We start from the raw sequence: 26394 nt of genomic DNA, 5'->3' as shown, positions 1-26394 counted from the left end.
TCTGAGAGATTTATTATCAGAGATTGTTGGATAGCAAACAGGTTTTTCTATTGCGGTGCTCACCGGAGCATTAAGCATATTGATGGTAAAATTATTATGAGCACGTTTAGGGGGAAGAGCTATCCCGTTCAAAGGATGTCTTCTGGAAGATGGGACATCTGGAGTGAAATTATTTGGAATTGTATTTGATGTTAATACAGGTTCGATAGACAATGACCGGGAATTATTATCAGGATTATCCTCTAAGGAAGAGGCTGAAGCCAGTTTAAGGTCTGGGTTATTATTTTGACTTGTTTGTTTACTCTTCCTACCCAGTTCTACTTCTATTTTCCCCAGCCTGTTGGTGGTAGTGGTATTGGTGGTGGTATTAGTGTTGGTGGTGGTATTGCAGGTGGTGGTGGTGGTGTGTGGTATTGGTACTGGTCGTGGTGGCATTAGATTGTTGGTGTTGGTATTGGTGGTGCTATTAATGGTATTGGTGGTGGTGGAAGTAGTGGAGGAAGTATTGGTGGTGGTGGTATTGGTGGTGCAGTAGTGGTATTGGTAGTCATGATATTGGTGGTGGTGGTAATGGTGGTATTGGTTGTGGTTTTGGTGGTGGTGGTATTAGTGGGGGTGGTGGATGTATTGGTGCTGGTGGTGGTATTGGTGGTTGTGGTGGTGTTATTTGTGGTGGTTTTGGAACAGGTGGTGTATTGGTGGTGGTGGTATTGGTTGTGGTAATATTGGTGGTGGTATTGGTAATGGTATTAGTGGTGGTATTGGTGGTATTGGTGATGGTATTAGTGGTGGTATTGGTGGTGGTATTGGTGGTAGTGGTTTTGGTGATGGTGGGGATATTGGTAGCGGTGGTGGTATTGCTGGTGGTGGTGATATTGGTGGCGGTGGTTATATTGGTGGTGGTATTAGTGGAGGTGGTGGTATTGGTGGTAGTGGTATTGGTGGTGGTATTAGTGTTGGTGGTATTGCTGGTGGTATTGGTGGTGTGTGGTATTGGTGGTGGTATTGGTAGTAGTACTGGTGGTGGTGGCATTAGATTGGTGGTGGTGGTATTGGTGGTGGTGCTATTAATGGTATTGGTGGTGGTTGTAGTGCTGGTGGTATTGGTGGTGGTCGCATTGGTGGTGGTGTGTTACTGGTATTGGTGGTCATGATATTGGTGGTGGTGGTAATGGTGGTATTGGTTGTGGGTTTGGTGGTATTAGTGGTGGTGGTGGATGTATTGGTGCTGGTGGTGGTATTGGTGAAGGTGGTGGTATTGGTGGTGGTGGAGGTGGTGGTATTGGTGGTGGTGGTATTGGTTGAATGGGTATTTGTATTGGTGGTATTGGTGATAATGGTATTGGTGGTGGTACTGGTATTGATGGTTGTAATGGTGGTGGTGGTATTAGTGGTAGTGGTATTGGTGGTGGTCTTCGCACTGGTGGTGGTATTGGTGGTGGTGGTATTGATATTGGTAGTGGTGGTGTTATTGGTAGTATTGGTGGTGGTATTTGTGGTGGTGGTATTGGTGGTATTTGTGTTGGTGGTGGTTTTGGTAGTGGTGGTATTGGTGGAGGTATTGGTATTAGTGGTGGTGGGTGTATTGGCGGTGTTGGTATTGGTGGTGGTATTGGTGGTGTTATCAGTGGTGGTGGTGGTATTGGTATGGTGGTGGTGGTATTGATGGTGGTATAGGTGCTGTTGGAGGAGGTGGTGGTATTGGTGGTATTTGTGGTGGTATTGGCAGTGGTATTGGATTGGTGGTATTGGATTGGTGGTGGTGGTGGTATTGGCGGTGGTATTGGCGGTGGTGGAGGTGGTGTTAATGGTCGTGGTGGAGGTGGTGGTATTTGAGGTGGTGTTATTGGTGGTGGTGGGGGTGGTATTGGTGATCGTGTTATACATTGTGGTATTGGTGGTGATGTTGGTATTGGTGGTGTTGGTACTGGTGGTGGTGGTGGTATTGGTATTGGCAGTGGTGGTATTGGTTGCTTCGGTGGTGGCATTTGTGGTGGTGGTTGTAATGGCAGTGGTGGTGGTATTCGTAGTGGTGGTGGTAATGGTGGTGGGGGTTGTATTAGTGGTGATGGTGGTGGTATTGTTGGTATTAGTGGTAGTGGTGGTGGTATTGGTGGTATTGGTGATGTTGGTATTGGTCTTGGTATTTGTGGTGGTATTGGTGGTGGTAGAGCTGGTGTTATTTGTGGTGGTGGTATTGGTGCTGGTAGTGGTATTGGTGGTGGTGATATTGATAGTGGTGGTATTAGTGGTTGTATTGGTGGTATTGGTGGTGGTGGGGATATTTGTAGTGGTGGTAGTATTTTGTGATGGTATTGGTGGTGGTGGTGATATTGGTGGCGGTGGTGATATTGGAGGTGGTGGTGATATTGGTGGTGGTGGTATTGGTGTGAAGGAAGCGGCCCTTAGGGGCCACATGGGTTACTTACAACCTCCTGCTATGCCTTCCCAAGTAATGAAGAGTCGGTCAGACAGTAGAGAATGCAAACAGGCTTTTATTAGCAATACTCTGCAGAGGAGTCCAATCTGACCTGCACCCTAAGATGTCTAACGAGGGACTGACCCCCCCCCCCCAACAGCCCACAACACATAATCATTCCTCCCAGAAGCCTCCAACCACGCCCACAGTGGAAAGTTACCGGCCTTGGCCGAACATGAACAAAGGAGGCACAGAAGGATGGGCTACCACTTGCCAGAGGGGTACAAGCTATCTGTAACTCAAGGTTACCGTGCTGAGTCTCAGCGTCTCCTACCGTGGGAGCAGAACTACATACTTGGCAAGGTATGCGAGGGCAGAATGGCCTATTCATTAGTAAGTCGGGAAGCAGCCTTGAACAGAAGAGAAAATAATAATGAAATGCAGTGTTCTGCTGAGGTAAGCAATACGAATAATGAGGCCTAGTTCAGGCACAGCCTAATAGGGATTACAAAATACAAAATGGAGTCACGCTCACTAACTAAAGCTTGCACGTTACAGGGATAACTCAGAGGGTTGCATAACGTGAATACAAATGGTGTCTGTTTAACCACACACTGCTAACCTAATATAATATGAAATGAGTGCATAGCAGGAATGGGGTTTTCAAACCTAACAGACCCTCGTCTTTACACTTCTAAGTGGGGAGAAAGAAAATGCATAGTCACTCAAGTTACAAGGGAGAATAAGGCAGCACATGAGTATCACAATCTACTTAGTATTCAAAAATACCTTTGTCGATAAGCATCATGTCCTGTATATCCTGCATCATCATAGTAGAGACCTTATTATCACGTCCTGACAATTTAGGGGTAGGGGTTAGCTTGCTCACACAATAGGTACAACAGGCTGGAAGGCAATTAATACCTAAGCAACATGTAAAGATGACACCTGCGATAGCTACTAAGAAAAGTAGTATCTTCCAACCCCAGGATGTCAGCAGACCCCAGAACCACCCTGTGAGGGACCATGAACTATCCTGATGGATATCTGAAGCAAGCCTGTGTAATTTCTGTATTGTGGAGTATACATTAGGGGCGTTATCAGGAATGTAAACACAATAACTGCTGCCGATGACGTAGCAGGCCACACCCCTATCAGCAAGAATGACATCTAAAACCATCCGGTTTTGAAGAGCAACGAGCCTCGTAGCCTGAAGCTCAACTGTAAGATTAGTGAGTATACCTGCAGTAGTATTAATAACTCCCTCAACTACTCTGGCAAGGCAAAAAATATTACGACTATTGAACATGGGATCCCAGAACGGCAGAATGCCCTTCATTATGTCAGTAAATTGCTGTAGGGAACTATCTGTCTGATCTATATCTTCTGCGTTGATAACTCTTTTAACCTGATGCAAATATAGATCACTACATCCCCTGGGGTGCCATGTATAAGTCTGTTCCCCACAAACAAAGCATACATTTGGAGGTGTAAGCAAAGGTGGGCTACTAGTAGTGTTAAATCGGTATGTGTAGTTACAACTGCTCTGTCCTACTGGAATGTTCCCTGAACCTTCAACACAGAAACTAGCTGCTGTATTGATCACAGGGATGGGCATGGTTTTGTCTTCAGTGATATTTCGTTCCTGGAAACATTTAAAGTATTCAGTAACATTAAATCCTTAAAAAAACAACATCTCATTTTGTAACCAGGTGACATTCTTATTATTTTCATAAACTTTCATGCAAGCTTCTAGATGTAGGGTACCCTCCTTGCCATCTGCCCCAGGTGTATATCCTTGGTGTACTACTATATACTCCAACACTGCTTTGTAATCAGACTGTACCATTTTCATAGCATCAGCGTGATAGTTCATGTACACCATAGAAAGCAACTGGAACCAGGCCTCACAGCTACCTAAATATGACAGGGGTAATGACACAAGTAAATCAATCAATCAATCAATTTAGGCTTTATTCAATTTAAAGGTAGCTAAAGCATAAAAGCACAGTACATTAAAATGATAGTACATCAGGGCATATATAGAAATACATTTAAAAAGCTAAAAACAACTTACTAACACATAAGCGTCACACATAAAAAATGTGTGTGCAATTTAAGATGTAGAGGTGTCTTGCATAGTTTTCCTGAAACGGACACCAATAAATAGTTTTTGTGCATAACTGAGGGAAGTGAACCACACACCTAACAGTTCGTGGCATTAGTGGTGCTGTGTACCTGGTGAAGCATCTGTAAAAAGGCGTTCAACATAAGTCTGCCTATGTCTCTCTTTATGTGGGGCCAGTGTAACGAACAGATACTCAGGTAGAGCTGGGGTAATCCCTATCAAAGTGTGCGCAGGATGCTGTTCTTCTAAATACCATACTACCCCAAATAGGGTTAGCATTACTATGATAAGGACTACTACCACTACTACCCTACTCCCAGTAGGCCACCCAGACCACACAGGACTATTCTGCTGTAAAGGTGGGGCCACCAGGGGCTGTTCCTCCTTCATGACTGCACGGCCAAATGGGTACATAGAAAGAAACCTTAGGAATGGGAGCCACAAAAATACAACCGACCAGAGAGGCACAAGTCACCCAATGTCCTTCAGAGCCTCACTGGTAGAATCCTATTGTTCATCAACGACGGTGCTATGAAGCACTCCCACGGGGGAGTTGTGCAATCGCAGTCCTTGCTGGAAAACAAATCCTCTTCTTTCAGGATAGGGCAGCCTCCCTCCTGGGAAAACACCCTCAGCTAATCCAGTACAGTGCCCAGGCCAGTGCACCAATCTCTGTTACCTATTCGTATCACTGGTACCTTAGACAGAGTACCTACAACCTGGTCTCAAGTCCTTCCCTAACTCCTAGACTGTCCCTCTGATGCACTGTCCCTTCGTCGAGGGCGCAGGTTATACCTGGTGGCTCCAGGCACTGTCTCGGCAACAAAAAGGTGGTGGAACTCCGGGTCAGGTGGGCATTGAGACTCATATTCTTGTGCACCAGAAGCGGGAGCATCTGGGGCGGCCCTTATCTCTGGGGGGACTGCCTCAAGTAAGGCCGCGTCGCTTTCTTCGTATGTCTGCGCCCACCTCAATCGGGCGTCAGAGAAGGGAATGAAACGGGACACTCGCTCCCGTTCATGGTCAGCAATGCCGTCGAGGACCCACCAATCATGCGGAAGTGGGAGAGGGATCCTCTTGATGTGTGTTCCGTGCACCCAGTGCTTCCGGCCTTCAAGCTTTACTGCGGTGCGGGTGGCGAGGAGGACCAACAGTGGCCCCTTCCAACGAAGCTCCAGGCAGCTCTTTCACTGGAAATTCTTCACCAAGACATACTCCCTGGGCTGTAGCTGATGCCCGGGCCCCTCTGGTACTGGTTGCAGCGTGTCGTGAATCTGTTGGTGGATAGAACGAAGATCTTTGGGGGCGTGCCTTCGACGCCGACAGTGATGGCCGCCTGATACGAGACCTCCGCTGCACCGGGACGAGTTTCTGTTTGCGGGCGCCTGCTCTCACGTTCTTGCAACGGACCGCCGCTGCCTCCTGCTGGGAGAACATGACGCGCACCCGGTGAGCGTTCTTTTTCCCTGAAACAAGTCCAAATTGGCTGTGTTTTCTCACGGACATATCCTCCTCAGAATGGCCGCCATTTTGAGCGCCTCCTCGCGCTAATGCTTCTCAAGAACTACTCATGCTGCAGTGGATTCCTGTGATTTTTTCAAGTATCGGAGGCTTTTTCCCTGCATTAAATGTATGTCTGATGTTTCTGGCAACTCCCTGCTGCTTTTATTATGGCTTTTTTGCTGTGGCTGCCTATTGTTGTGGATTTTTCCCTCATTTCATACTTCCACTTAACCCATTTATATTTTTGATGTACAACTTGGGTCAATGTCTCTTTGCATCTATTCTGCTCCATTTTTGAGGAGTTCTCTCTTGAATCTTTCCGCAATCAGTTGGCGCCATAATTGTGATGCTTCCTTGTTGATGACAGCAGCTTTGCTCTTTGAGTGAATATCTCTCCAGCCGCTTCACGTAAATGCTCTTCATTAACTTTTTTTTTTTTTTGCCGTACTTCACCTCTATCATCTTCACCTGGTTGCTTCTCCTGTTGAAGTATCTTTCAGGCATTTTCATTTGACATTATTGCATTTGACTGTATTGGAAGCTTTTTGCTCTCTCAAGTGCCTGTTTTCTTTGCCTTTTGCGAGGTTTGCTGAACATACCTGTGTTGGACATGGCCCTTTTGGCCGGATGGTCCCTAAACTTTTCGCCTTCCACCTGTACTTTTTCTGACCTGTTGTTGGCTATTTTATGACTCTGGGCACTTTACCACTGCTGTTCAGTGCTAAAGTGCATATGCTCTCCCTATGTAAAATGTATATGTTGGTTGGATTCCATGATTGGCTTATTTGGTTTACTGTCAGACCCCAGTAAAGTGCACCAGGAGTGCCCAGGGCTTGTAAATACAAATGCTGCTGGTGGGCTTTTCAGCACTGGTTGTGCCACCCACAGAAGAGGCCTATGAAAATGGGTCTAGGTCTGCCATTGCAGAACCTGCGTGTAGTCTGGTACTGTCATGCTGACTGGGCAAGTGCACCCACTTCCCAGTCCCTAAACCTTCCCTTAACTTCATATCAGTCACCCCTATGGTAGGCCCAAGGGCAGGGTGCATTGTAAGCATAAGGTAGGACAAGCCCTGATGTGTGTGGCATGTCCTAATAGTGAATTACAGCCATTTTCGTTTTTCACTATTGTAAGGCTACCTGTTCTCCATAGGCCAGAATGGGCTGTTAGAATTGTTACATTCTATGATCCTAACAGACCCAGGGAACATGGTAGAATTTCGAGTTTAGTATGCCTGAACTCAGAATAATAAAATACATCTTTTAGTAAAGTTTATCTTAATATTCTGTGTTTGTAAATACCACTTTTAGAAAGTTGGTATTTGCTTGCTTGACCATTTCAGCCCACCTCTGCTATGATGTGTATCTGCCTGTCTGGTTGTGTGAGTGACAGGGCTGGGGAAACCCAGAGGGGCAGGGCTAGGCAGCCTGGTGGTGAATAGGAAGATTGGCAGTCAGATGGGTGGGAGGAGTACACCTGGGCTCTGAATAGGGTTGTGCTCTGCTACCACAATGCTGGCTCCACCTCCTGCGGAGCGGCTGATGTCTCTGCCCTGCACCCTGAATAGAAAGGCAGAGTCATGTTACAGAGTGCTCAAGAACTGGTTTGGACTGGGCAAAGGCCTCTCAACCCCAGAGGAACAAAGGAATTAGGGGTATAAGTATTGGGACCCTGCTCCCAAGAAATTAGATCCTGCTGAAACAAGAAGAACCTCTGCCAGAGGAGAAGGAACTGGGAAAGCTGTAGGAGGAGTAACTGTCCCTGACCTGGGGGATTGGCCTGCAGTGGTTGCCTTGCTGCTGAAGGAGAGGAGAAAGACTGCTAAAGACTTTGCTTCAACTTGTGCTTTGAAAAGATCTCCAAGGGCTTGAACTGAGTTTGCCCCCTGAGCAAAGTCCCAGGACCAGTGGACTTCACCCCCAGCTCCCCAGAGTCTTTTGGAAGTGCCTGCTGCTGTTGTTGGGCCTTCTGAGGGACTGCGTGTCGCAAGGAGCTGGAAGCACGACGCAAGGAAGAGAAGTGTGCCGCCGGAGCTGCTGTCGTCGCATCTCGCAGAGAGTGTCGCCGCTGCAGCATCGCATCGAGCGGAAGCATCTCGCATCATTCCGGAAGTGTCTCGCAACGCCGAAGAAGCGTGTCATCATCGCAGCCATCGTAGCTGTCGCATTGCACCGCATCCAGAAAAGCGCCTCGCATCCACGGAGAAGCGTGCCGCCGTCGGAGCCGCTGTCGTCGCATCTCGCAGAAGGGGTGTCGCCGCTGCAGCATCGCATTGAGCGGAAGCGTCTCGCAACGTCGGAGAAGAGTGCCGCTGCCAAGGCCGCTGTCGCCGCATCTCGTCAAGGGTGACGCCGCTGTAGCTGACACATCGAGTCGAGCCTTCTCACAACATCGGAGAAGCGTAACGCATCTGGAAGATCCCGTCTTTATTTCTTTTGCACCAAGAACTTCAACGCAACTGCATCGCTGCAACACTTTCGTTGCCCTGCGTGTCGCATCTAAGGTACATTGACTTAAAGTGTCGCATTTAAGAACTTAAGAGAAACTAAGCAATCTTCTACCAACTAAGCAACCGTATTGTGTATTTTTAATCGTTTAATGGTCTTGTGTTAATCCTATATAAAGAGTCCTTATTTTTAATATAAATACCTGTGTGGTGTCCATTTGTAGTGTTGTCACTTGGTTACTGTATGTGTTCACAAATGCTTACCCTATCACGCTCTGAGATAAGCCTTGTCTGCTCGCGCCAAGCTACCTAGAGGGTGAGCAAGGGGTTGTTTTAGTAGTGTAACCCCTCATCCTGACTAGAGGAAAGGTTCTCTGCTTGTCACAAGTACCTACCTGTGCCAACCAGAGAACCCGGATTCTAACAACCTGCCTTTTATCCTACATGCTTTTTTTGTTGTGTTTATTCCGTATCATCCATATATGGGAAAGTTCCGTAAACCACAGTTTGTGTTTATACCTAAGCTTCACACTACTTTGCCAACACCAATCTCTCCATCAGCAAGTATTTCACCTCCTAACGTGGGCGAGATGGCAGGTGTTTCTTCCAACCGCTCCACTTCAGCACAATCGACTGTTACTAAACCTTCTCCTCCACTATCATCATCCAAGCGTCTAAAGCAGGACCCACCATCTCCTGACAAATCGTCGCCTCCTCCTATATCTTTGGAGGTTTTAGTGGAAGAAATTAGAGCTCTTCGTCCATTTGTAGAGGAAACTAACAGTAAAATGCAACTTTTGGAGGAGAAGTGGTCTACGATGGAATCCAGAGTGTCCTCAGTAGAGCAGCAGCTCCATATGGTGCATGATACGTCTCAGAGACTCTTTTCCTTGGAGCAAGAGATTCGTGATCTTCGGTTACATACAGAGGATTTGGAAAATAGGAACAGAAGGAACAACCTACGTATTTATGGTCTTCCTGAATCCCTTGAGGGTGAGGACCCTGTTACCTTCTTTTCCTCCTTCTTGCCGAAGCTCCTCGATATGCCTTCTTCCACCTCTCTCAATATTCAGAGAGCCCATCGTCTGGGCCCTCGTCTCTCCAGCTCTGCGGCTCCCACGAAATCAAGAGGAGTCATTATTCTGTTTTTGAAGTTCACTGACTTGCTTTCTGTTCTCTCGGCAGCCAGAGCCAAATGTCAGCTTTCTTGGCTTGGTCAGAGGGTTTTTATCTCTCAAGATGTATCCAACGTAACGGCATCAAGAAGAAAGTAATTCCTTATTCTCCGACCTCCTCTGCGATCCCTTGGTGCTCGTTATGGCCTTTTCCACCCATGCATCTTTAAGGTGACATACCAAAATCAGACTCGGACTTTCCATGACCCAGCGGATCTTAAGAAATTCATCCATTCTCATACTGCTTCTGTTATGGATACAGCTGGTCCTTCCAATGGTTGACTTTTTGTCATTCTTTTTTTAACTCATTAGCTATTCTACAGTCATGGCCTTGTTTTTTTTAAATCTTTTTCTTATTATTGCTCTTAGATTTGTTTATTAAGCGGCCTGTTGCCTTTCTCTGAAATGTACCCATGCTACATGATATTTGTTGTCTATGTATTTAGTTATCTGTCTATTTACTTATTTGTTTATTTCTTTTCTTCTTCATGCCTTTTATCGCTAATTATTTCTTCTCTATTTCATATAGGTTTACTTGTCTCCGTAGCGCGTAAGGTCCTTACCTTTGTTTTCCCCCGTCCTGATGCGGTCCGAATGTCCTTGGTTTAGGTGATCCGTCCTGTCATGTGTCGTCCTTGCCCTGACATCTCTCCTCCTGATCCCTTTAGGTATGTTGTATCAGTCATCCTTTTTGGATATGTACTGTCTTTTCTTTCTCTTCCTTTGTCTTTTCCTTCCCCTCCTTTCTCCTCTCCCTCTTTCTCTCTCACAACCATACTTCTTTCCTATCTGCTGTCTCACCTAACTGCTTTCATTTGACCCTTTCTTTACTTTTCTTTTCTCACTGGTAATTGCCCCTTTCTCTTTACCCTTCTACTGTTCCTATCTCTCTTTTTCTTTTCTTCATTGAGTGTTCTTCTTTCTCTATCTACTATTAGATATTTGATTTTAAATAAGTATTTTAAATTTTTAATGTTTCTCCGTTCAGAGTTATTTCCTGGAATGTAAAAGGTTTTATTAATCCTATTAAACGACAGAGAATCCTTTCCCACCTAGCTTCGTATACTCCCGATATAGTTCTTTTGCAGGAAACACACCTTACAGAAACTGAATCTCTTCAGTTAAAGAGAAGCTGGGTTGGTACGGTCTTAGTCTCTCCATCTAACAATAAAAAAAATGGTGTTATTATTCTATGTCATAAAAAATTGAAGTGTAAAGTTTTATCACACGAGAATGATAAGGATGGAAGATGGGTTCTAGCAAAGTTATTAATCAATTCATTTTCTTTAACTGTTTTTAATATTTACGGTCCTACTCAACCTGATTGTACTTTTTGGCCTTTGATTACGCAAAAATGTATTCAATCTCGAGATGATTTCTTCATTCTAGGTGGTGACTGCACCCAAATTGTTGATCCGTTTCTTGACCGCAAGTCCACAGTCCGCTTCACTCCACATAAGACTCACAAACAATTTCTAGATACCATCTCTCAGACACATGTCATGGACTCTTGGAGGCTTTCTCACCCTGACACTCTTGATTATTCTTTCTTCTATTCTCCTCACGCTTCTCTTTCTCGCCTAGACTATATTTTTCTCTCTCAATATTTGTGCCAAAACTTACTGTCTTCTTCTATTGAACCCACAGTTATCTCTGATCATGCCCCAATTGTTACGGACCTGGACTTACTTCCTCCCTGTCCAAAATCCTCTCATTGGTGTTTTAATAATTCCCTACTTACTGACCCTCTTTTCTCCTCCTCTTTTCGCTCTTTTGCTAAGGAGTTCTTCGAGTTTAATTGTGACTCTGATTCCTCTCCCCATATTATATGGAATTCTTTTAAAGCTACGGCTAGAGGCTTCATCATAGATTTTGTCTCTAAGAAAAAGAAACGTTTTCTTCATAAGCAGAAATCTGCCTTAGCACATATTAAGCATTTGGAACATGAATTGTATACCTCTTCCACCAATTCTATTTCATCTGAGTTGATACACGCCAAGATTGAGTTCAATAAGTCTTCTACTGATAATGCGTCATCAGTGCTCCTTCGCAGTAGTGCTCGGTACTATGGTGGTCGTAACAAGGCAGGGAAACTCTTAGCAAATTATCTCAAATCCCGTAAGGAACGTAAGCTTATTGACTCTATTTACTCCTCTACTAACTCCATTCTGTACAAAGATCAGGATATTCTTGATGAATTTAAATTGTTTTATCAAAATCTCTATACCCCAGAATCTCCCCCTTCCTCTGCTCTCATCCAAGCTTATCTTGATAAACTCCCCATTCCTTCTACTTCTCATCTTAATTTTCTTGATCTTGAAAAAGACTTTTCACTTCAGGAACTTTCTACTGCTTTAAATACTCTTACTAAAGGCAAATCGCCTGGCCCAGATGGTTTTTCTGTTGAATTTTATTTACACTTTTCTGATCTGTTGCTCCCCAAGCATTTAACGTTCTTTCATTCATTCTATTCCACTGGTAAGACAGAAGGTACCTTTCAGGAAGCCACCATTTGCCTTATTCCTAAAGATGGTTGTGACTCTCAATTCTGTAAAAACTACCGCCCAACCTCCCTTGTTAATGTTGATTATAAGTTATTTGTTAAGCTCCTTGCATTACATTTAGACCCCCTCATGCCCCATCTTATTGGTAAAGAGCAATGTGGCTTTGTTAAAGGTAGGCTGACTTCCGACAATTCTCGTCTTTTTCTCAATGTCTAAAATAAAACCTCCTCCCTTTCCTCTTCATTGGCCGCTATCTCAGTTGACGCAGAGAAAGCTTTAGATAGAGTCGATTGGTCCTTTTTGTTTGCGTCACTACATTGGCATGGTTTCGGTCCTAATTTAATATCACTCATTTCCTTACTCTACTCCGCTCGGAAGGCCTCGGTTTTAGTTAATGGCCGTGTCTCTTTCTACTTTCCTCTTCGACGAGGTGTTCGTCAGGGCTGTCCTCTATCCCCTCTACTTTTTGTCCTGGCCCTCGAACCCTTTTTGACCTCTATCCGTACCAATGATTCCATTTCTGGGTTTTCTTATGGTGACCATCAATTGAAACTCTCGGCGTCTGCAGACGATATTCTTTTATTAGTTTCTTCTCCTGAACCCTCTATTCCTCCTTTAATGTCCGAATTTGTCTCCTTCTCACAGGTTTCCAGTTATAAAATTAACTCTGACAAGACTGAAATTCTTCCTCTTACGAAATACTGTTTTTCACACTCCTCCTCCTCCACTGGATTTGCATGGAACATTCCAAAATTAAATACCTTGGCATATGGTTTTCCAACTCCATAATGTCTTCCATTAAATTAAAAATTTCTGCTGCATTACCACGTATTAAGAAACTAATATCTTCTTGGAACCCTCTTTTTCTTTCCTGGTGGGGACGTTTAGATTCGATTAAAATGATGATTGCCCCGATTATAATTTATATCCTATCCATGCTTCCTGTCCACATTCCTACTCTTTATTTCAAAGGTAAGATTCATGCCTATCGAGATTTCTTTGGAAGAATAAAAAATCCAGAATTGCTTTATCCTCTCTTCGCAAACCAAAGTCTAATGGTGACGTGAACTTCCCGAACTTTCTTCTTTATCATAAATCCTTCTCTTTACGCCAAGCTTCAAAATGGCTTCTTTCGGACCCCTCCCCCTTTACTCCTCTTTGGCTCCTCATTGAACAAATCGCGTTACTACCCCATTCTTTCAGTGAAGTCCTCCGTTTCTACACCAAAACTTCTCAAGCCTCTCTTCCTCTATTTAAACATACCTGTTCCTTATTGAAACCTCTGTTCCGCCCTACTGTCATTTCTCGCGAATCCTTCTTAGAATCCCCTATCTGGCATAACTCGCTTATCCTCTTAAATAACAGACCCATTTTCTGGAAGGCATGGAGATTAAAAGGTATTATATGGGTCAAGCATCTTTTTGACGGTATCTCTCCTTGCTCCTTTCCCCACTTTCAGACCCTCTTCCATTGCTCTTGTTCCTTTTTTCCACAGTTCACTACGCTTATGGCGATAAAAACTGATACTTACTATTCTCTTCCCTCCTCTCCCTCATCGGATACTCATAACTCTCTCCTTGCGATACTTTGTACTTCACCTAAAGCCTGTCTTATCTACAAATTCTTTTCAGCCCCCAATCCAAGTCGTATGAAATCTAAACTGGAATTCTCCTGGGAGTCGTACCTAGGCTGCGAATGGTCTATAGTCTTCTGAGACAAACTTTGGACCAGATCCTTAAAGATTTCCCGCTCTGCCTCTCTAACCCAGTCTATGTTTTTCCTTTACCACAGACTCTATCTTTCTCCTGTTTCTTTATCTTGTTTCTCTTCTTCTACTGACTCTAAATGTTGGATTTGTGGTTCTTCAGATGCTGACCTTCTTCATCTTCTCTTCCTTTGTCCTTCAGTTTCTGTCTTCTGGGAGAAAGTCTGGTCATACATTTCTCGTTTGTTCACTATTTCCATTCCTTATTCTATTCCACTCCTCTTTGCTGGTAGTCTTTATGAGTCTTTAGTGCTTTCCCCACATTCTCATGGTCTTTTGACCTCAGGCTTGCCCTGGCTTTTCAGCACATTTCTCTCAACTGGAAATCCCTCACGAACCTATCCATACAGCATTGGTGGAACACTCTCTATCAATACCATAGACTAGATGTTGCTTTCGCCTCCTCATATGTACCAGCATATAATAGGGATTTGTTCTGGTTGCCTCTTACCATATATTTGGACCGAATTGTCCTACAGAAAATCTCACACTTGTCATCTGACAATTTTAATCCTCCTTGAATGATTATTATCTCTGTCTCCTTATATTTATATTATTATATTTATCCTATTGAATTGTTATACATTTTGACTTATTTCACAAATTGTTTTTTGATTATTTATGATATGTAATATAGTATATTCTTCTTTACTTTCCTACTCTCACCCTCTCCTCTTCCATTCTTTCCCTTCCCCTTCTGTTCTTTTCCTTCCCTCATTTGTAAAATCCTGAAAATGCTTTTATGCTTCTTTTACGATATCCAGCTCATACATTTATCTTATCTATCGTTGTTTCCTATATATATTGCTGGTTTGTTTGTATTTTACTAAATGGCAATAAAGCTTTTCAAACTTTTAAAAAAAAAAGAACGAAGATCTTTAGTTAACTCATACAGATAGTCCACAAGCAGGGGGTACTCTATCTCGGAGAAGCGCTTGAGTCTTGGGAAGCCCCAGACGTTGGCGAGGCGTCCAAAGACCACTTCGTACGGGGACAACCCTGTTCTAGAATGCGCTGTCGCTCTGGTAGATAAAGCCAAAGGTGAATCATCGGGCCATCACAAACCTGTACTTTCTTGAATCTTTTCTAATTTCAGTTTGAGAGTCCCGTTGTATTTTTCCACGAGACCCGCAGACTGTGGGCGATTAGCTGCAGGGAACGTCTGTTTAATGTGCAGGCCCTCACACATTAGTTTGATAACCTTTGAATTGAAGTGACTTCCGTTGTCACTCCAAATCAAACATGGCAATCCGAAGCACAGCAAGAACTCTTTTAGGAGCGCCTTCGCCGTCGCTACGGCAGTGTTCTCTTTAGTTGGCTAAGCTTCAATCCATTTACTGAATGCACAAATCACAACCAGCACATACCTCAAATTGTTCACTCGTTCCATTTCGATGAAATCCATCTGGAGGACCTCGAAAGGGAAGGAAGGCGGTGCAAAGTTACCTGCGGGTGTAGGAGTGCCTTTCCCAGGATTATGTTTCATAAAGATAATGCAGTGCTTCACTAGGTGTGTGGCTACCTTAGAGATATTATCGTTCTGCTGTACTGTGTCCAGTAGTTTACATATTCCTTTTGGCACTAATGTGTGCTGGGCTGTGGGCCATGGTAACAACAGGGAGCACAAAGGTATTAGGCAGCAACCGTCTGTTTCCCAGACAGGTCAGTCCAGCACCCATCCTTGTCCAAATGCCCTGTACTCTCCTCCCATATTGCCAGTTCATCTAAGGTCACCTCACTCTGTATTTCCCTGACATTTTCTAATGTGTCCTCGAACATTCCATTGAATGAGACCCACCTAGCGGGACCTGCAACAAACATCTTTTTCATATTCGATCTAGCTGTCTCCTTAGCTGTCTGATCTGCAAACGCATTTCCCCTTCCAACGTCATCTGTTACTGCTTTGTGAGCCCTACATTTTATTATTGCCAACTTATCAGAAAGTGTCAATGATGACAACAGTCTATGTATCAATGGACCATGCTGTATTCGCAACCAGTGCGAGGTCAAGAACCCTCTCTCCGCCCAGAGGCGCCCGAAATTATGGGCCACCCTAAAGGCATACTGGCTGTCGGTGTAGACATTGACAGTCAATCCCTCACTCAACTCACAAGCCCTAAGTAGGGCAACCAACTCTGCAGCTTGGGCCGATTGGTATGGGATACGGGATGTCTCAACTACAGTGTGTAACATTGTGATTGCATAAGCTGCAGTGGTAGTGCCAACTGGTAGTTTAAAATGAGCCATCGACATGTAGTTCCCCTTGGGGGTCAGATAAGGAAACATCAGTCGGGTCTACCCGTCCTTTCATTTCTTCCTCAGTCTGAAATAAACAATCATGGACATCATTGTCTTTTTTTTCAAAGGGAGGGGTAGTAACGTGTCTGGGTTCAGAGTAGCACATCGTTTGATGGTAATGTGCGAAGCAAACAAGGTTAATTCATATTCAGTCAGACGCGTACTAGTAAGGTGCTGTGTCTTTGTCTTATTCAATAGTGTATCCACACCATGAGGTACCATTACTGTGAGATCAGTATCAAGGACGAGCCCTGCCGATTGTCTGATAGAAACTGCTACTGCCGCGGCAGCTCTCAGGCAACTCGGGAGAACTCTGGCGACGTTATCAAGAATAGCAGAGAAATAAGCACAGGGTCTCTGTTTACCACTGACACCCTGTGTTAGAACAGAATGTGTGCAACCACCCCCTCGTGTACGTAGAGCACAAAAGGCTTCTGGTAATCAGGAGTAAAAAGCACAGGAGCAGAGCAAAGCGCAACCTTTTATTGCTCAAAAGCTTGTTGGCATGCACATGTCCAAGGCAAGGGTTCATGCACGTCTTTGGTGGTCAGGTAAAGGAGGGGTTTTGTTAGTAAGGAATAATTAGGGATCCAGTGACGACAATACGAAGTTATACCAATGAAAGCACGCACCTCGCATTGGTTCTTAGGAATTAGCATATTAGTAATAGCAGCTATGCGTTCAGGTGTTAGTCTGCGACCCTCCTTCAACAGTGGGTGACCTAAATATGTGACTTCCTGTCGACAATATTGACATTTTGAAAGTGACACCTTGTGTCCATGGTGTGCCAAATGCAACAGTAATTTAACTGTGGCCTCTTTACAACCATCTTCAGTGTCCGAAGCCACAAGGTGGTCGTCAACGTACTGCAACAGCACATTACCAGGGGGAAGTTCCAAAGAATCCAATTGAGCTTTCAAAGCTTGTCTTTTTATACTAGGACTTTCTGTATAGCCTTGTGGAGCACAGCAGAACCTAAAGCTCCTTCCGGCTATTGCAAATCCAAACAGATATCTTCTATCTGCATGGATTGGAATGCTGAAGAAAGTATTCTTCAAATCGATCATAGAAAAGAATTTTGCTGACAGGGAGTCATGGTCATGATCGTGGTAATGTCTGGAAGCACATGTACTGGGGAACCACTATTTTGTTAACCTCTCTAAGGTCAATTACGAAGCGGTAAACATCAGGGTGAGCATCAGAAGAATCCAAGGGTGACTTCTTAAGAATAGAAAGAATAGGGCTATTACACACATTCGCGGCTGTCTCCTCACACCAGACTTAATCAAATCCTGTATTATTTGCAATAAGGCCTTTTCTCCTGCCTGGGATATCTTGTACTGGGGAATACGTGGCAATACAGCATTGTTTTTGATCTGTATAGAGACCGGTGAGATCTGCAGTAACCCCACATCTGTTTCTCCCGTAGCCCATAATGTGCGTGGCACATTGTTAAACTCAGCAGGGAGGGGGGCATTCTTTGCGAGGCATTGTTTAGCATGGGCCACTTGTGGTCCAATAGTCATGTAAACGCCGTCTGGAGAACAAACAATTGTCGCATGCAACCTTTTTAACAAATCCAATCCCAACAAATTCTCCCCACAATTTGACGTTAATAAAAGTGATGAATCAACAGTGAAGGGGCCAATAGTCAAAGCAAGAGGTTTGGAAATGGGGCTAACAACCGGCATGCCTGAAAAACCTACTGACACATTATATTGGCCAGACAGAGCTGCCCCCGGGACCAGCGAATGAGAAACAGAGCTATTCATAGCACCCGTGTCAATCAAAAATGTCTTAGCCGTGCCTTGCAGATTCGCAGTGACATATGGTCCGCGTTGATCTACAGACACCGGAACTGGTCCCTTGCCCTGTCCCTGGCTATCCTAGCGGTGAGACATCCCCGTCACTTCGTCCATGTCATAGTCATCATGATAGTACTGCCTCCCTCGGAGATCGGCAAAATAGTTCCCACTCTGTCGATTAGACGATGTATTCTCTGACTGCATCTCCCCCCGGCCTCCTCCTCCTTCTCTTCCATGTCCTCTAAACCCCGACCTCTCAGGCCCTCACCTTTCTGCAATAACTCCGGACACTCATTCCGCCACGGTCCCTCCAGCTTGCAATATGCATATTGGTTGACCCCAATGGGTGCGTTCCTTATCCCACGCCCTGATCTGATCCCATGTTCCTCCTAATTTCACTACATGATCCTGTGTATGCACTTACCTCCATATATCCACCGGTATCAACATCAACAGGTCAAAGAATATCTCAATATCAGCTAACGTCATCACGGTGGAGGAGGCCACCTCTGTCAACTCTTTGTAGTACGCAGTCAGGTTTTTCCAAGAGTCCGGTAATTGACCTTTAAGAGATATTACCTCACTCCTCTTCCAAGGAGTATAGATCCACTGTTCCTGAAACCGAGCGTCGACTCATGGCCTAATTACAGTAGTCGTGGGGTCGTGCAGTTCTGGTATTTCAGGATGGTAAATAGGATGAACCTCCCTCATGGGGCACTGGGTCACCATCATCGGAACCTTTTGGAGTAATCTGCCCCGGTAACCCACCAATGTCGTTACATTGCTAAAAACCTCATTGGGAGCCATACCTGTAGCATATACCATGTCCCGTATGTCATAGATGATCTGCGGTGCAACACTCTGAAAACACTGCTCCCACAGTCCTATTAGCGTGGCTGACATATGCTTAACCCCTTCCATGCTCATGACGGAATGGTTCCGTCATGAGCACAAGTTCTAGTGTGCTCATGACGGAACCATTCCGTCATGATCACATGCTCAGGAAATCCCTCTGCTGCAGACAGCAGAGGGATTTCCCTTTTTTTTTATTGCCGGCGGAGGTGGGGAAGAGCTCCCCCTACCTCCCCAGGCCTATTTGTTAATTTCATTGCAATGAAATCAAAACTGAAACTTAGTTTCAGTTTCGGTGCTTGTGGGGCTATCTCAACCCCCGGAGCACCGAAAAAGATGAGAGAGGTATCGTTGGAAAGGGGAGAATCGCCCCTTTCCAATGGTACCCGTCCCTAGTGGATCCCTGCTTGGGGATCTCCCCATGAGGGCGATCCCCAAGCAGGGATCCACCTGCTAGCGCCAGGAAGGGGGGAGCGGCCCCTTGGGCAAGAGCCTTTGCTCCCCCCATGCTTGTTTGGCCGCAACAGACTTTCTGCCCCACCCTGGGGGGCAGATGGGGGCAGTAGCCCCCAATCTGCCCACCGGGGGGCAGAAAGCCCACTAGAGACCAGGGATTATTTTTTTATTATTGACTTTGGGGTGGGGACTGCCCAAAAAGGACATAGCAATTCTCCCACCCCCCCAGAGAAATGCAAGTCTTTCTGCCCCCTGGGGGGCAGAAGCACCCGGGGGCGGAAAGCCCACTAGAAACCAGGGATTTTTTTTTATTGACGTTGGGGTGGGGGACTGCCCAAAAAGGGCATGGCAATGCCCCCATCCCGCCACAGGGATGGTGGGCACTGGGGGGCAGATAGGGGCAGTAGCCCCCAATCTGCCCCCCCGGGGGGCAGAAAGCCCACTAGAAACCAGGGAAAATTTAGTTTTATTGACGTTGGGGTGGGGGCTGCCCAAAAAGTGCATGGCAATGCCCCCACCCCCACCCCTCAGAGAAATTTAAGTCTTTCTGCCCCCCGGGGGGCAGATGGGGGCAGTATCCCCTGGGGGGTAGAAAGCCCACTAGGAACCAGGGATTTTGGTATTTTTTATTGATGTTGAGGTGGGGGCTGCCCAAAAAGGGCATGGCAATGCCCCCACCCCACCCAGAGAAATGTCATTTTCTACTTTCACTGTAAAAATGTGGTGTCCACATTGTGTTTTGGGTCGTTTCCTGTCTTGGGCATGAGGCCTACCCACACAAGTTAGGTACCATTTTTCTCTGAAGACTTTGGGGAATGTGGGCTGGGTGGAATTTTGTAGATCCACGCAGATTACAGAACTTCCCACCACAAAAATGTGAGGAATATGTGTTTTTTGTTTTACAAATTGTGAGGTTTGCAAGGGATTCTGGGTAACAGAACCTGGTGAGAGCCAGTCAAGTCACCCCATCCTGGATTCCCCTGGGTGTCTAGTTTAAAAAAATGTAGAGGTTTGCTAGGTTTCTCTAGGTGCCGGCAGAACTAGGGTTAAAAAACTACAGCTAGGCACTTTGCAAAAAAATGGGTAATTGTTCTTTGTATAAATGTGGTGTGTTCACGTTGTGTTTTGAGCGGTTTCCTGTTGTGGGCACTATGCCTACCCACACAAGTGAGGTACCATTTTTATTGGGAGACTTAGGGTAATTCAGATTTGTAAAGCAACTGTTATTACCTATTGACTTTCAATGCATTTCTGCCTTCCAAATGAAAGACAATGTGTAAAAAAGAAGTCATTTTGAAAAATGACATAATTCTCATGCTAGTATGAGTATTCCCAATTTCGGTAATGTGCAAATATCTACTGTTTCTAAACTCTATATTTTGTTCCCATTTCAGAAATACATAGTTGTCTTTCATACTGATTTTTCCATGTATAGATTTTCCCAGAATAATTGCTATATACCCGGTACATAATAAAAAGCGATTGCAAGTTGCTGCTCAGTTTTTGGCTCTGGGTTCATCCAGTTCTTGGTGAACCTACAAGTCCTATATATCTCCACAACCAGTAAGGTCCATCAGATGTAACGGTATATTGCATGGCTGTTTTTAAAAAATAATTTTCAATTTTCCTATATTTAACTGTTAGTTTCTATAAAGAAACCTTGAAGGATCTACACAAATGACCCCTTGCTAAATTAAAAATGTTGTCTACTTTTCTAAAATGTATAGCGTTCCAGGGTCCATTATTGCTTTCCTACCCATTTCTACCATTAACTGGAAGGAGGTTGAAAGCACAAAAAATAGCAAAAATAGGATATGTCCCAGAAAAATGCCAAAACTGTGTAAACATTTTTGGTTTTCTGACAAAAGTCCGTTATTCCCTAAAAGCTGGGAAAATGGTGATTTCAGCCCCATAACCCCTTTTTTGATACCATTTTCAGGGGGAAAAAACAGACACTTTCATTTGCAGCACTTTTTGACCATTTTTCCCAAAAAACCCACAATTTAGCTGTATTTTAGCTCATTTCTGGGTCCCCTCCAGGGGAATCCACAAATCCTGGGTACCTTTAGAATTCCCATGATGTTAGAAGAAAAGGACGCAAATTTGACGTTGACACCTTATGTGGTCAAAAAGTTACAGAGGCCTAAGCGCGAACTATCCCAAATAGCCACAGAAAAAGGCTTAGCACAGGGGGGAAAAGGCCTAGCAGCGAAGGGGTTAAGAGCATGCTGCTGTAAGAAGCACTCAATCTTTCATCACACTCCACACTTCTTCCACACTATAGATCATATTCCAGGCCCACTGAGCTGCTTGATTCACCACAATTCGCCATTTGCTTTTCCTCATCACCCACAGCAGAACGCACCAACACTTTCTCCATGCGGTCTCATGCTGCCCTCCAATTCCCTTCATGTATCCCATGTACAGGGGTCTCGCCATTCTGCAGTGCTTGGGGTGTCATACTTGAGGGATAAAAAGCAGACAAAGAAGACAGGTATCCTCATGAATGGAGACAGTGTTGTAAGAGAGAAAGGGGGCATAGCTGCAGATACGGAGTCAGTAGACAGAACAGGAGAGCTAATGGCTCCCCTCCCCTGTTACTTGCATGAGTAGAGAGGATACAGGCGGGGCTGGGGCCGAAGCAGTTTGGCTAGAGGCAGAAATACTAGGGAGAGCGGCACCAGGGGCTGGGAACTGAGATGTTGGAACTTTTGGGTATATCCTCTCAGGAGCATAAGGTGGAGGAGGGTGAGAATCCAATAGCTCTTCAACGAAAACATCACCTTCCTCTCTAGTAGCATAACATTTATCAGTCTGCAATCGAAACTTTCTATCTGCACATTCTATGCCTTTCTCTATCTTTTCCCTTTCATAGGCCACTGCTTTCTGCGTTAGGGTTCGTGTCTGTCTCTTTCGGTCCTCTTTCTCTGCTCTCATATGCCGTTCCTTTGCTTTCTTCTGCCATACTCTTAGAGAATCAAACATCAACTGCCTGCTTTTTTTGGCGAACACTTTGTCCTGCAAGAAATTCAATTTTTGTTCATCAAACGAGGCAGTAAGTAGCCATTGTAACTCAGCATTGTCCCTCGTATATTTATTCCACAATGTGCTAAACATAATAGGGCCAATACCATGCTTGACATATACATCAAAATTTGGGGTACCCTCTGGAGGCGCAAGCTGGCTCTCTTCCAGTCAAGCCTCAGTAGAACAACACCGACATCCAAAACACCCCAGTTTACTTAGACAAGGCATCTTAATATAAGACACATGCGCTATCCCCAATGGACAAATATAATGGCAACGAGAATAATAAAGAAAAAAACAAATAATAAAAATTGTTCAAGAACAAAACAAAAATGGTCCGAAGACCGCTCCCTACAGTCCAGAGACTGTACCGAGTTCAAAAAGACAGTCCGGAGACTGTACCAAGTTCAAGAAGAGAGTACGGAGACTGTACCAAGTTCAAGAAGAGATTCCGGAGACTGTACCAAGACACAGCCCGTCGGCTAGTGTTGTTCAAGCAAGGCAGTCCGAAAACTGCAGCAAGACAAGACAGTCCAAAGACTGCACCAAGACAAGAAGACCGGCTCTAGCCCCAGACCTTTTCAAGAGTAGACCAAATTTCCAATTGGCCTGGCAGATTGTTCGCAAACAGTCCCAGGCCTTTTCAAGAATAGGCCACATTTCCAGTTGGCCTGGTAGACTGTTCACAAACACTCTGTGTCTTTTAAAGGGTCCGCAAACCCACGAAGTTCAAACCAAGACAGCCCGAAGACTGTACCAAGAAACAGCCCGCAGGCTCGTATTGTTCAAGCATGGCGCCATTTTTCCAAGAATCAAATCACTCACCTGGTGCACTCAGGTCGAGTCAAGTTATTCTCCACTGCCAACTCTTTGGACCAAACGGTCAACTCCAAGATTTCGCCTTCTCAGGACGCCAGCCGGTGAACACTAGACGAGGAGTCGCCCGATCAGATGGGCGGGGCAGATGCGAGAACCAAGCTCGATTGTGTAGGGTACCCCGATCCGCCCGACTGACCGGACGCAACCTCAACCCTGCAACCCGATTGCGGGTGAGTTGGGTCACCTTGCGGGGTCCCTGTTTGGGCACCAACTGAAGGAAGCGGCCCTTAAGGGTCACCCGGGTTACTTACAACCACCTGCTATATCTTCCAGAGTAATGAAGAGTTGGTTAGACAGTAGAGAATACAAACAGGCTTTTATTAGCAATACTCTGCAGAGGAGTCCAATTTGACCTGCACCCTTAGATGTCTGCCGGAGACTGACCCCCCCAACAGCCCACAACACAATAATTCCTCCCAAAAGCCTCCAACCATGCCCACAGTGGAAAGTTACCGGCCTGGGCCGACCATTAACAAAAGAGGCACAGAAGGCTGGGCTACCACCTGCCAGAAGGTTACCGCGCTGAGTCTCAGCGTCTCCTAACATGGGAGCTGAACTACATACTCAGGTAGGTATGCAAGGGCAGAATGGCCTATTCATTGGTAAGTCGGGAAGCAGCCTTGAACAGAAGAGAAAATAATAACGAAAAGCAGTGTTCTGCTGAGGCAAGCAATACGAATAATGAGGCCTAGTTCAGGCACAGCCTAAGCAGCCTAATAGGGATTACGAAATAGAAAATGGAGTCACGGTCGCTAACTAAAGCTTGCATGTTACAGGGATAACTCAGTGGGTTGCATAACGTGAATACAAAAGGGGTCTATTTAGCCACACACTGCTAACCTGATATAACATGAAATAAGTGCATAGCAGGAATGGGGGTTTTCAAACCTAACAGGTGGTGGTGATTTTGGTGGTGGTATTGGTGGTGCTGCTATTGGTGGTGGTGGAATTTGTGGTGGTGGTGTTGGTGGTGGTATTAGTGGTGGTGGTATTGGTGCTGATGGTATTGGTGGCGGAATTGGTGGTGTTATTGGATTTGGTGGTGGTATAGGTGATGGTATTGGTGGTAGTTTTGGTGGTATGGGTGATAGTATTAGTGGTGGTGGTGTTGGTGGTGGTGTTGGTGGTGGTATTGGTTTTGGTGGTTGTTGTATTAGTGGTGGTGGTATTGGTGCTAGTGGTGGTATTGGCAGCGGTATTGGTGGTGGTGGTATTGGTGGCGATGGTGGTATTGGTGGTGGTGGCATTTGTGATGGTAGTGGTGGTGGTATTAGTGGTGGTGGTATTGGTGGTGGGGAGGTAATGGTGGTGGTGGTGGTGGTGGTATTGCTGGTGATGGTGGTATTGCTGGTGGCATTTCTGGTGTTGTTATTGGTGGTGATGGTATTGGTGGTGGTATTGGTGGTGGCAGTGGTATTGGTGGAGGTGGTATTGGTGGTGGCAGTGGTATTGGTGGTGGTGGTATTGGTGGTGATATTAGTATTGGTGGTGGTATTAGTACTGGTGGTGGTATTGGTGGTGTTTGTAATTGTGGTGGTATTGGTGGTGGCATTCGTGGTGGTGGTTGTATTGGTGTTGGAGGTGGTGGTGGTGGTATTGGTGGTATTAGTGGTGGTGGTATTGGTGCTGGTGGTATTGGTGGTGGAATTTACAGTGGTATTGGAATTGGTGGTGGTATTGGTGATGGTAATGGTGGTGGTGGTATTGGTGGCATTGGTGATGGTATTGGTGGGGGTGGACTGGTGGTGGTGTTATTGGTGGTGGTGGTATTGGTGCTGGTAGTATTGGTGGTGGTATTGGTATTGGTGTTGGTATTGGTGTTGGAGGTGGTGGTGGTGGTATTGCTGGTGGTGGTGGTATTGGTGGTGGTGGCATTGGTGGTGGCGGTATTTGTGGCAGTAGTGGTATTGGTGGTGGTGGTGGTGGTATGTGGCAGTGTTGTTATTAAAACAGGCTTATGAAAACAACCCGTCAGGTCACTTTAGTTTAGATGGCATGTAACACAGATGTGCTGTTGTCAGCTTCAGCCCATTAGCAGAGGATTATGTGCTACGTGGAATTCACATGACTTAATTTGCTAATCATTTCTAAATCCATTTTACTTGGGGGGGGGGTGGGTTTGAAACAGACACAAGATAATGCAGGGGTAAAGTCTAAAGGTATTGGTGGTGGTGGACTTGATTGTGGTATTGGTGGTGGTGGTGGTATTTGTATTGGTGGTGGTGGTATAAGTGGTGGTGCTGGTGGTAATGGTGGTATTGGTGGTGGTGGTGTTGGTATTGTTATTGTTGGTGGTATTGTTGGTAGCGGTACGGATGATTGTATTGGTTGTGGTGGCAGTGGTATTGGTGGTGGTGACAGTGGTATTGGTGGTGGTATTGGTGGTAGTATTAGTACTGGTGGTTGTATTGGTGGTGTTGGCAATTGTGAAGGTATTGGTGGCGGCATTCGTGGTGCTGGTATTGCTGGTGGTATTGCTGGTGGTGGTATTAATCGGGGTGATATTGGTGCTGGTGTTATTGGTGGTGGAATTTACAGTGGTATTGGAATTGGTGGTGGTATTGGTGATGGTAATGGTGGCGGTGGTATTGGTGGCATTGGTGATGATGGTGGTGGTGGTATTGGAGTGATGGTATTGGTGGTAGTATTAGTACTGGTGGTGGTATTGATGGTGTTAGTAATTGGGGTGGTATTGGTGGTGGCATTTGTGGTGGTGGTGGTATTGCTGGTGCTGGTGTTATTAGTGGTAGTGGTGGTATTGGTGGGGTGGTAAAATTTACAGTGGTATTGGTGGTGGTATTGGCAGTGGTATTGGTGGTGATATTGGTGGTGGTACTGGTGTTGGTATTGGTGGTCGTGGTGTTGGTAGTATTGGTGTTGGTAGTATTGGTGGTGGTGGTATTGGTGGTGGTGGTATTGGCACTGGTATTGGCGTGGTAGTATTGGTGGTGGTGGTTGTATTGGTGGTGGTGGTGGTATTGGTGGTGATATTGGTGGTGGTGGCATTAGTGGTGGTAATGGTGGTATTATTGGGGGTGGTATTGGTGGTGGTATTGGTTGTGGTGGTGGTGGTATTGGTGGTAGTGGAGGTGGTGGTATTGATAGTGGTGGTGATATTGGTGGTGATGGTGGAATTG

At 45.4% G+C, this 26394-nt stretch overlaps 1 long non-coding RNA gene across 2 annotated transcripts in view; it reads left to right on the top strand.

Moving 5' to 3' along the window:
* The window catches only part of LOC146867381 (uncharacterized), a 137336-nt gene that overhangs the window by 14454 nt on the left and 96488 nt on the right, over positions 1-26394 (top strand). For both annotated transcript variants that reach the window (XR_014961443.1, XR_014961447.1), the window contains one exon: positions 10201-10339. This is a non-coding gene — a long non-coding RNA (uncharacterized LOC146867381). The remainder of the gene's footprint in view (positions 1-10200; positions 10340-26394) is intronic.

The sequence above is a fragment of the Triturus cristatus genome, chromosome 1_2, assembly GCF_964204655.1.
Source record: "Triturus cristatus chromosome 1_2, aTriCri1.1, whole genome shotgun sequence".
Classification (NCBI taxonomy): Eukaryota; Metazoa; Chordata; class Amphibia; order Caudata; family Salamandridae; genus Triturus; species Triturus cristatus.
This window is presented reverse-complemented; position numbering and strand designations above follow the sequence as displayed.